The sequence below is a fragment of the Mustela lutreola genome, chromosome 5 (genome assembly GCF_030435805.1).
Source record: "Mustela lutreola isolate mMusLut2 chromosome 5, mMusLut2.pri, whole genome shotgun sequence".
NCBI classification, from domain to species: domain Eukaryota; kingdom Metazoa; phylum Chordata; class Mammalia; order Carnivora; family Mustelidae; genus Mustela; species Mustela lutreola.
In genome coordinates, this window is record NC_081294.1 from 139,549,093 (window position 1) to 139,561,662 (window position 12,570).

At 43.1% G+C, this 12,570-nt stretch overlaps 1 protein-coding gene across 2 annotated transcripts in view; it reads right to left on the reverse strand.

The window, feature by feature from the left end:
- Nucleotides 1-12,570, reverse strand: part of SNX24 (sorting nexin 24) — a 161,891-nt gene that overhangs the window by 61,090 nt on the left and 88,231 nt on the right. The window lies entirely within an intron of this gene.

The window sequence follows — 12,570 nt, forward strand, 5'->3', positions numbered from 1 at the left end:
AGGGGAAAAAAATGTCTCAGCTATAAACACATTCTTTGAGGGGGGGAAGACCAATAAAAGAAAATGAACCACTACTATCTCCAATAAAAAGACAGAAGAAAATGTAATTATATTTAAATTTTGTTAAAAAGTTCTCAGCAGCGCCTGGGTGGCTCAATTGGTTGAGGGTCTGACTCCTGGTTTCAGCTCAGGTTGATCTCAGGATCCAGGGATCAAGCTCTGTGTCATGCTCCCTGCTCAGCAGAGCCTGCCGGAGAGTCTCTTTCTCTCTCAAATAAAATAAAATAAAATAAATCTTTAAAAAAATTATTTAGCTATCCTAAATGTTCTGGTTTCAGAATAAGAGTTTGGGGTTTCTGGTAGTAGTTATGGTTGGGTATCATCTAGTATTTCACACTAGAATTATTTTTTTCTGAAAAATTTTATGTTCAGTAAATGCAAAAAAAGAAAAGTTTAGTGAGTGCATCAATATGGAGGTAAAGTAGTTTAGAATTTCCAAAATCAATTAATAGAAAGAAATTTTGCTCAGAAGAAATACTTTTCTGATGAAAAGACTTTCTACATATAAGTTCATGTAAAAAGTCAAATAAAATGCAATGTTTATAACCATCCTGCTGGAAATGCCATGCAAACTAGACCACACCATTTGGAAAGTTTCTCAAAAGTCTGGAACAGAATGAACTTTAGCTTTTTAAAAGAGAAAGACTGATGCTTCCAATGCTCCTAAGAATTAGGTCCAAAATCTGTTCAAGAAAAATCATGGTTCTCTGCTAAGCCTTTCTGGGCAGCAGTCTGAAGGAACCACATAAAAAAGGAAAATTCTTTTGGGACTTGAGTTAGAGCTGCCTGTGGTAGGCACAGCCTGTCTACGACATTGACACCCTAATCTGTGAATGTTACTTTATTTTACAAGGCCAGCCACTTCGCAGAGGTGATTAAATTAGGGGTCTTAAAATGGAGTGACTCTCCTAGATGATCCAGGTGGGCTCAGTGTAATAGTAAAATTCCTTGTAAGGCGGAAGCAGGAGGTCAGAGTCAGGGAGAGTCTGGAAGATGCTACATGGCTGGCTTCCACCCAGAGGAAGGGTCCAGAGCCCCGGTGACCTCTAGAAGCTGGAAAGGAAGGGGAACGAATGCTTCCCTTCAGTCTCGTGATGCCTTGATTTTAGCCCAGTGAAACTCATTTCAGACTTTTGACCTCAAGAAGGATAAACATCCTAACTTTTGTATCAACATGGACGGGACTGGAGGAGATTATGCTGAGTCAAATAAGTCAAGCAGAGAGAGTCAATCATCATATGGTTTCACTTATTTGTGGAGCATAAGGAATAACATGGAGGACATAGAGAGATGGAGAGGAGAAGGGAGTTGAGGGAAATTGGAGTGGGAGATGAACCATGAAAGACTATGGACTCTGAAAAACAATCTGAGGGTTTTGAAGGGGCGGGGGTGGAAGGTTGGGTGAGCCTGGTGGTGGGTATTATGGAGGGCACGTAGTGCATGGAGCACTGGGTGTGGTACATAAACAATGAATTCTGGTACAATGAAAAGAAATTTTAAAAATTAAAAATTAAAAAAAAAAAAAGAAGAGTAGAAAAGTAAATCTGTCTTGTTTTAAGCCACTAAGATTATGTTAATATGTTACAGCAGCAATATTGAAACTGATACACTAAAGCAGAATGAAGTTTAATGTTCTAATTAAAAACTTGGAAAACTTACTGAGACTGCAGTGAGAAGCCAGAGCTGATTAAGAATATACAGATTAGTGGGGCGCCTGGGTGGCTCAGTGGGTTAAGCCTCTGCCTTCAGCTCAGGTCATAGTCTCAGGGTCCTGGGATGGAGCCCCGCATAGGGTTGTCTGCTCAGCAGGGAGCCTATTTCCCTCTCTCTCTCTCTCTCTGCCTGCCTCTCTGCCTACTTGTGATCTCTCTTTAAAAAAAAAAAAAAAAAAAAAAAAGAATATACAGATTAGGGATGCCTGAGTGGCTCAGTCAGTTAAGCCATTGTCTTCAGCTCAGGTCATGATCCCAGGGTTCTGGGTTGGAGTCCCATATCAGGCTTTCGGCTCAGCAGGGAGCCTGCTTCTCTCTGTCTGCCTCTGCCTGTCTCTCTGTCTGCTTGTGTTTGCTCTCTCTCTCTCACACATGCTTAAATAAATAAAATCTTATTAAAAAAGAAAAGAAAAGAAAACCTTAAAAAAAAGAATATATAGCTTATGACCTGCTGAGGGAGGGGCACAAGCCCTAAGCATCTGAGCTCCTACAATGGGGAAATGAACCCCACAGGCTTATTTTGACTAAAGGTACAGTCATTATACCCACAGAAGGGACACAGAGTCACAAGATTTATTACAGGTCCTAGAAGCAAGGGAGGGGTACTGGTATTTGGACTTTCTGTTTTATGTACCTGAATTTAATTCTGATAGACTTCCAAAAAAGAAAGGAAAAAAAAAAAAGGCAAAAAGCCAAAGGTAATGGGACATAGAAGAATGAAAGCAAAGGGGCAGAGAAGAAGTAATTACCAGGAGATTAAGAACTTTCTACAAGACAGAAAGCAGGAGTATGTCAATGAAGAAAACAGAGGGGAGGAAGCCCCTGGCCAGGCCACCTCAAGAAAGGAATCGCAAAGAGTGGAGACCCTTGCTCAGCAGACTTGAGAGATTTGTGCTCGGGACTGGTGTAAGAGGAGGGCAGAGCCAAGAACTGGGATGACACAACATCATGGTTTGTGCCAATGGACACTCTACCATTACCCTCCATAAGCAAGGGGCTAGCAACCAGGCTGCATCTCTAGTACTCATACCCCTACCCCATAAAAAAGGGGCAGTGTCCCTCAGGAAAACAAATGAAAGATACGGGCAGAATGATGGCATCCCATTCTACTCCTCCTGCCGTGGGGACCCCACTCTAACAGCTGGCTCTCTCCTCTCACTCCCTATGATGACGCCCCTCCAGCTAACACACCCTACAGAGGGACCAGGCAAGCATACCCAAGTCAGAGGTACCAGTGACAAAGACCAAGAATAATTCCTCTAGTTGGATGGGCAACTGAGGCTAGCTATTTCAGCAAAGACAGCACTACAAAGAAGAAAGAACAAGAAAAACAAGTGGAACAATGAACTCCACAGAAAACAAGTAACAGAGGAGATCTTTAATATCTACTTAGTACCTGCAGGGAGATTTGAGAAGATATTGCTTCTTTTTTATTTATTTATTTTTTTTTTTGAGAAGATATTGCTTCTATAAAACAAGAAGGGGTTGCTATTACAAAAAAAAAAAAGAATGAGTTTTTTTTTTTAGAAAATTAAAAAAACACGAGATGGACGTAAAAAATTAAAAGGGGTAGAACATACAATCATGGACGTCTCTCAAACCGTACAACAAAAGAGAGTGAGAGCAAAGTTAGGTGAAAAGAAAAACACCATGAGGATTAATCCAGGAAGTTTAATTTTTAAAAAATCAATAAGCATTCCATAAAGGAGAAAAGAAATTCTCAAAGAAATGATGGAAGAATTATGTGACTTCATACAGATCTTCAGATTAAGAACCCACTGGGCACCTTGACCTTCTACGGCTTCTTCTATACAAAGGACGCTGAGGCTGTAACTCCCGAAAACAGCTGAAAGCAAAGAAGAAAAAGAAGAGGATCAGGACTCAAAGCTCTGCCCCATCCGTGTGAGGAAGGGAATTGCCGGACAGCAGATTTGGAGAGAGGACTTTCTGGGAGAAGGTTGCTTTCGTGCAGTAGATAATACGGGGAAGACGAATGATCAAAGAGATAATCCTCTATTAGAAAAGATCAGTTCCAGGGGGGAACAAGAGCCCTTGAAGGCAGTCATGGAGCAGAAGACACTGAGCCTCTCCTCCATGTTAGTCCAGTGCTAGAGACACTCCTGGTGCGTGTGGGGCTCACATACCAGGAAAAGACGAGAAACAATACATGAGGTAATAAAACAGGGTGGGCGCAGATAGTAACAGAAAGGGGTGGGAGCGGAAGGACTGTGTGAGGTGGGAATGTCTGAGGAGTGATGGGAATCACGCAGGTGGGGAGCCAGGCAAGGAGCTGGCGAAGGAACGTTACAGCAGATGGAGCAATGGGAAGCAGGGGCCACGCCTGGTATTCGGGACACAGCCAGGAGACGGGTTCAGGGAGGCGGCAGCACTGCACACTGTAGGGCCTTGGAGGTTACGTAGGAAATTGTGTTCATTTTGTATGGGAAGCTTAGTCAATGTCTTCAACAAGGGAATGACCTCATAGAAATTTACTTTAAGGAGGTCATGCTAGATTTCATAAGCAAGATGCACTGTAAGAGGGCAGAAGTCAATGTGGGGAGACCGGTCAGAAGCTTCTGCTGAAGAAATCCAGGCAAAAGACCAGGGTGATTTAGGCTATCTATGCTATCTATGGTTCTGACAGTGGAAATAGGACAAGTAGAGGCTCTGTAGGGGTAGGGAGAAAGAAAAGATGCTCAGAACAAAGAAAAGAAAAAGGAAGAGGAAAAGAAAAAAAAAAAAAAGGAAAGACAGAAAGAAAAGAAAAAAAGAAAATGGCCCTTCATCCTGACAGAAATGCAGAAACAAGGTTGGAGGGACAGCAGCTACATTATAACCAGAAGGATGCAAAGCAGGTGCAAAGGTTAAAAAAGAAAAAAAAGGAGCTTGGAACATGGATACTGCAGAGTTACTACATCAACTTGACCTGCCTGCTTTTAGTTTTGTTGCTGGATGAGAATCATCTCTCACTTGTTTAAGAAACCTAGTCAACTTTCTGTTATATCCAACCAAAAATAATCTTGGCATAAAGGAATCCATTGTTTGCTTCTGGTGATTTTAACAGGAGGCCCACCGGGCACGCAAATAGAGAGAACTGGTAGGCAGGTAGATAAAAAACAAGACAGATTTACTTTTCTACTCTTCTTTTTTTCTTTTTTTTTTTTAATTTTTAATTTTTAAAATTTCTTTTCAGTGTACCAGAATTCATTGTTTATGCACCACACCCAGTGCTCCATGCACTACATGCCCTCCATAATACGCACCATCAAGCTCACCCAACCTCCTACTCCCCCACCCCTTCAAAACCCTCAGATTGTTTTTCAGAGTCCATAGTCTTTCATGGTTCATAGATCTGGGCACTGGATCTCTAAGTGGAATCCAGAACCATGGAACTAGATGACAGTGTGAATTTCTCCATTGGCACAGACAGAAAAAAAATTATAGCAATGGCAGAATACAAGAACAACCCCCCAGACCCCTGTCTCTTGGTCCATGTGCTATAGTATCCCTTCCCTTGGATTCAGACAGCATCTGTGAATGTGGTGGGGGATAGTCACTCCCTTGAGCAGGTTACCTTTTATGAGATGCAGTCCTAGCAGACCTCAGGCTTTGCCATATTATAGCCCCATGGCTTTGACTTGGGGGTTGCCTCAAAGAGCTGAGAGCTACCCCTGGCCAATAGTCAGCAAGCAAAAAGGGGCCTCAGTCCCACAACAGCAAGAAACAGAGTCTCCCCAAAATGAGCTTGGGAGAGGACCCTGAGCCCAGATGGGAACAAAGCCTTGACGACACCAGATGTCGGCATGATGAGGCCCTAAGCAGAGAACCCAGTAAACCTGCACTGCAGACTCCTGACCCAAAGAAACTCCGAGCGGATACAGTCATCTTGCTTTATGTTGCTGAGTGTGTGGTGATCTGTTCCACTCCAATGGGGCACTGATCCAAGGGCTGAGAGCCCCCAACGTCAAGGGGCAGGGTGGAAAAGCAGGCAGTCCCTCACGGAGCAGGGGTGGAAACCACAGGTTTGGGCAGCAAAGTGTTCCAAGAAGTGGGCACGGTCAGGCTGCACCCAGCGAGGGTAAAGAGCGAGTAAGAAGTGGGAAACCAGAGCCTCCTCTGTCAAGGAATTCTGCCAAGAAAGGAGAGTAATGGGGGGCAACATGGGAGAGAAGTGTGGAGTCAAAGGTGGGGTTTTCTATTTTTAAATTTTTTTTTTAAAGATTTTATTTATTTGGCAGAGAGAGAGAGATCACAAGTAGGCAGAGAGGCAGGCGGGGGGGGGGGGGCGTTGGTGGTATAGTGGTGAGCATAGCTGCCTTCCAGAGAGGGGGGGGGAAGCAGGCTCCCCGCTGAGCCGAGCTGAAGGCAGAGGCGTTAAACCACTGAGCCACCCAGGTGCCCCTCAAAGGTGGGTTTTATTGTGTTAAATAGAAAATCCTATGCCATGTTCATTTACTGATGAGACTGATCCAATATTGAGGTAAGAGGGGAAGGGGGGGGAGAAGGAGGAACAGAGGAGAGAGAAACAATTTATGACTGTCTGTAAGGAAATAAATACTTCTCTCACCTCTCTACCATTTGAGGTATTTCTCAAACAGGAAGAAAGCCCAAAATGCTCAATTATTCTGTGGTAATAAGCTTATTCCGTTCCAGGGTAAAGCTAAAGGAAACTGCCTTTAGAACTACTGAATCATGACATGGCTTACACTGTAAAATAGAAAATCAACTCCATTATCTGTCTCTCCCTCTCTCTCTTTTTTAAAAAAATCTTGAAGATACAGTCCTGAAAACACTTTTCCTTTTTATTTACGTCAGGAGTGTGCAGGAAACCGATCATCGTAGCTGCGGGGACCTGTGACAGCATTTGTAGGTGAGTAATGAATGGCTTTAGATGAGGAGAGACAAACCCAAGACAATATGTTTCCAGCAGGGCTCAGCTGCTCATAAGATAAATACTCGTCTGCCACTCCCTCCGATGATTTACTGTTTCGGCCAGGCTGCGTCCGGCCACGTGGCCTTTCTGGTCCACAACGACAGTCCCCAAATTCCACAATACAGCAAGCTGTCGCCTTCACGTGGGGCGATCACTCCCTTTCCTTTGTATTTTTTTGGGGTTTTTGTGTGTGTGTGTGAAGATTTTATATATTTATTTATTTTCAAGTCATCTCTACACCCGGCGTGGGGCTTGAACTCACAACCCGGGGATCAAGAGCTGTCGGCTCCATAGACCAAGCCGGTCAGCCAGGCGTCCCTCTCTTTCTTTTTCATACCATGAGAAGAGAATACACAGAACTTACTCCACGCAGATGTGCCATTTACACACTGGTGATAGTGACCGTTTTCTTTCTTTCTTCTTTTTTTTTTAAGATTTTATTTATTTATTCATTTGAGAGAGAGAGAGAGAGAGAAAGAGAGTGCATGAGTGTTGGGGAGGAGCAGAAGAACCAGGAGCGCAAAGGAATCTCAAGCAGACTCCTTGCTGAGCTCTAAGCCGATCGTGTGGCTGGATCCCAGGACCTGAGATCATGATCTGAGCCAAAACCAAGAGTGGGGTGCTCAGGCACCCAGGCACACCAAGAGTGACCATTTTCCAGAAAGGAACACAGATACTTTCCAGAGCACATGAATAAAAAGATGGAAATGGAACAAAAAAGGGAAGAGGGGGGAGCCTTTAGGGTAAAAGTCAATCTTTCACTCCACCTTGGCCTCCCTCTGCCCCTAGAGTTCCCTCTAGAAACACAAGCCATGGTGTCATGCTCCTGGTTTAACCCCATAAGGCAGCTCTGGGGTTCCTCTGAAATGTGTACTTCGTTAATTCGAATACAAGAATGTAACATTTTATTCAAGCCAAAAGGAGGCAAGAAAGAGGCAGTTTATTTAGAAATGAACCAGCTCCCTATTTCCATGAGACCTCCAGGCTTGGAGCTGAGAGCCAACAGCCGGGGAGGCACAGACTCAGCAGCTGGTCCTGCCGGCGAGGCTGGTCTCCCCACTCCCATGATCGTAGGCTTAGGGAGCTAAAGGAGGTAGAGCTGTTCTCAAGGACCGCCACTCCAACTGCCTGTCTCTAGGGGATGTGGGCTGAGGTCGCAGGGGCACAGGGGAAGCATGTGCAAGCTGAAGGCTCTCCGTGTCACCAGGATTTTCACCCCAATTATTCCTCCAGTAATTCATAAATATGCATAATATCCTCCAAACATCCCATTTGCCAAATACTGCCCAATAAGAGCCCAACACTAGCAGGCAGTGAGGAAGATACAAAAGATAAGATGTGGTTCCTTTTATAAAAAATGAGTCTTCTAGTTGGACAAGACTTAGGGACAACCAAGTTTTAATGACCTCTTTGCCACACGGCATAGCAAAGGCAGAAAAAGTGATTTTCATACACTGGAGTGAATGGGGAGATTGGCTTGGTGGCCATTGCTGTCTTCTTATGAGAAAGTGGGAAATAAGGTCGACCAGAAAACAGGATTGTGGTTGACACAATAATGGCTCTCCCCAAAGATGTCCACTCTGGGTCCTCGGAACCTGACACCGTGTCACAGTATGTGGCTGAAGGGTGGGATTAAATCAAGCCTCTTGAGATGGAGACATTATCTGGGATTATGCAGGTACGGCCAAGGTAACCTCAAGGGAGAGGCTGAAGTGTCCCCGTCAGAGAGGGGAGATGTGAGGACGGGACAGAAGAAGACAGAAACAGAACCTGCAGGGGACTGACTGCTGGCTTTCGAGACGGAAGAGGCCACAAACCGCAGACTGAGCAGCTTCCAGAAGCTGGAAAAGGCAGGGAAACAATTCTCTTCCAGAGCCTCCCAGGAGGAACTAATTAGGAAACTAATATAGAGAGTCTAAGATTACTGGCCTTGAGGGTCAAGGTCTATGATATGGTTGACAACACAGACCCACTGCAATGTATTTGGGAATGAAGAAGGAAAGAATGAAGAATGGAATGAAATGGTGCTTTGGGGAAACTGATCTGCACCAAAGGGTGAATCAGAAGACAAGGATCAGAAACAGAGCAATGCTTATAAAATGGTAAGACATTGGCTTGGGAGGGCAGAGGAGAAAGGGATAAGTTAAACGGTGCATAGTATACAAATTTTGAGGACTCAGGGGACTCAATCAATGGGACTTGATGACCCTGTGAATACAGGAGGTAAGAGAAAGGCGTGAGAGACACCTCAGGGTTTCAGACCTTGTGGCTTCAGTGCCTGTAATGGGGAGAGGGTGGGTGCGGAGGGTTGTTGAAGAGAAGCGACTAAAAATAGAACCACACAATAGGACCTGTCAGACTTCAAGAGGCACTGGGATGCCTCGTCATGTGGGATGCTGGTTGAACAGGCAGACAACTGGGCTTGGCTGGGTAATACCCAGAATCTGCACGTCCGTCAATGCTGTGCTGATTCCGGGGGTTCAAAGCGCCTGCCATGAAACACACCCACCAGGAAAAGCTCAAAGAAAAAGGAATCAAATACTCTTCATAGCTCTGGATGACTGATGTGACCCAAAATCGCAGAGAGGGAGAACTGACCTAACAGATAGCATACCAATTTAAAGCTTTTGTAAGTTAAAATAAATGTCATAGCCACGAGGTCCTGCATGAAAACTACTTTCAGCCAATGGCGAATGTTTTATTAACAAGCCACGCAAATGAATGGGCAAGAACAAAGGAGACCGCCGCAGAAAGACAATTCCAAAAGAGGGCCGACAATGTCTAATCAACAACCTGAAGACCTACCAAGGAAAACAGCAGCAAGGCCACATACACAATATAATTTCGGGGGTGGGGGAGGGTAATATTCAAACCTGGTAAGAGTTTGTGATACTTTCAAATATGCCAGTTGCATTATAAATCTGCTATAACCATTTTGAAGCATCATTTGGCAATATACATCAGGGGCTATAAAAACATGCAAACCCTTTGATAGAGAATGCTTCTTTTTATCATGGAGTGTGAGGAAACCATCCCGAGTACAGAAAAGATTAGATCTTATGAAGGCTATCAAGAATTGGAAATTTACCAGGGAGCCTGGGTGGCTCAGTTGGTTAAGTGTCTGCCTTTGGCTCGGTCATCATCTCAGGGTCCTGGAATAGAGCCCCGCATCAGGCTCCCCGCTTAGCGGGGAAGCCTGCTCTTCCCTCTGCCGCTCCCCCTGCGTGTGCTCTCTTATTCTTACTCTCTCTCTCTCAAATAAATATCTTTTAAAAATGATTGAAAATGAACCAGGTGATGCATACAATCGCCTTTAGCTCATACAGTAACCCTATGAAGTTAGTACTGTCATTATTCCTATCCTACACATGCACTTAGGAAGACCATGCAATTTGCTCCAAGGACTTAAGATCCAGGAAGAGGTAAAGGCAGGCTCAGGAACATTCTGGCTCTAAAGAACTACACACTGAACTTCTGCACTAGAATTATCACCATGCCGGAACACAGTTAGTACAGAAGCATTTACTTTACTAATAGAAAAGATTCAAGAAAAGAGGGGCATCTGGCTGGCTCAGTCAGTGGAGTAACTGACTTAATCTCAGGGTTGCAATTTTGAGCCTTAGGTTGGGTGTAGAGATTGCTTAAAAATAAAATCTTTTTTTTTCCTTGTGATGATTTTTTAAAATAATTTTTTTATAAACATACAATGTATTATTAGCCCCAGGGGTACAGGTCTGTGAATCGCCAGGTTTACACACTTCACAGCACTCACCCCAGCATATACCCTCCCCAGTGTCCATAACCCCACCTCTCGCCCCCCTCCCCCCAGTAACCCTCAGTTTGTTTGGTGAGATTAAGAGTCTGTTATGGTTTGTCTCCCTCCTGATCCCATCTTGTTTTATTTATTCTTTTCCTCCCCCCAAACCTCCCACGTTGCCTATCCATTTCCTCATATCAGGGAGATCATATGATAGTTGTCTTTCCCCAATTGACTTATTTCGCTAAGCATGATACCCTCTAGTTCCATCCATGTCATCGCAAATGGCAAGATTTCATTTCTTTTGATGGCTGCATAGTATTCCATTGTGTATATATACCACATCTTCTTTATCCATTCATCTGTTGATGGACATCTAGGTTCTTTCCATAGTTTGGCTATTGTGAGCATTGTTGCTATAAACATTCGGGAGCACTTGGCCTTTCGGATCACTATGTTTGTATCTTTAGGGTAAATACCCAGTAGTGCAATTGCTGGGTCATAGGGTAGCTCTATTTTCAAGTTTTGAGGAACCTCCATGCTGTTTTCCAGAGTGGTTGCACTAGCTTGCATTCCCACCAATAGTGTAGGAGGGTTCCCCTTTCTCCGCATCCTCGCCAGCATCTGTCATTCCCTGAGTTGTTAATTTTAGCCTTAAAAATAAAATCTTAAAATAAAATTTAAAGAAACAAAGGAAAAGAGGAATTATATATAGTAGGATAGTAGAAATATGTGTCAGTAACAATGGATAACTTCCCTGACCCCAAACTTTTTGCGAAGTTTAGGTTTATAGTCTAAAATTTATTGGAAAGGAAAAACAAAAAACAAAAAACCACCTCTTGAATGTTTTCAACAAATAGAAAGAAATCCTAAGAAATGTGTAAACAACTGGGATATTATCTTTGTATTTTAATATCAACAATTATAAAAATTGGGGGGAAGTAATAATCATTTAGAACTTTCCTTAGATGACCACACGAACTGTGAAATGGGTTAACGGTCTTAGTTTCTGCCTCAAAATTAGTCTGACAAGAAGCCAGGAGGCACACTTGTCTGCCTCTAGAGTATGGAGAAGAGCTATGTGCCCATTATTCTAAAGATGCAAAGCGCTTGGTAAAGAACTCATGCATCATTTTCGAATTAACATGGGGACATAGGCCAAACACGCTTACCAAGTAAGAAATACAATGTAAAATGTCAGAAAGACCAGGACGCTGACCACCCAGCAAACAGCACAGACTGCCAAAAAGGGTGAGTATTTCCGGAAGATTAAATAAGAGATTTGACTGAATGTAAAAAGGAAATATACATATATAAAAAATAACATAAACATATAAAAATATAACACTTGAAACACATCACAAAATTCAAATATGTAATCAGGAGTATCCAAATGGTCATAAAACAGTCAAACTATACATATCATGGTAGCAAGCAATAAAACCTGAGCAAATTTTTTGCTGATTTTCATCCGTAACACAGTTTTCCAGTCAAGGCTACAGATTTCTGCTTTTTTCACATCCTGCCATGATTTATACTTAGCTATCTTCTATAGTCACCTTTAAGCCAGACCACATACAATTGCACTGGGACAAGGAAAGGAGACATCTGGCAGCTGCTTTCTGTGCTACAATGTAGAAGTAAGTAAACACATAACTACAACTCTGCCTTATGAAGCTATTTTTATCTCTACTTATGAAGCTATTTTTATCTCTACATCTTTTTCGGGATGTTTTATTTTTATTTTTATATCTTATGTTTTAATTTTATTTTATTTTTCAGTGTCCCAGGACTCATTGTTTATGCACCACACTCAGTGCTCCATGTAATACGTGCCCTCCTCAATACCCACCACCAGGCTGTCAGGATGTTTTAAACATGCAAAATTGAGAAATTTGAGAATTTCTACTCTCAACTCTCATAGGCCTACCGATATGATTACAGGAATAGCTAAAATTATTAACAGGAACTGCAGAATTTGAGGGAAGAGTCTGAGACAACCTAGAAATTTTTTCTGACTCTGATTTTCTGAGAACTGCCTATCAATCTTGGGCAGAAAATAAAATCCCGTTAGAGAACAGGAGGAAGGATCCTGCAGGGGTGAGTGG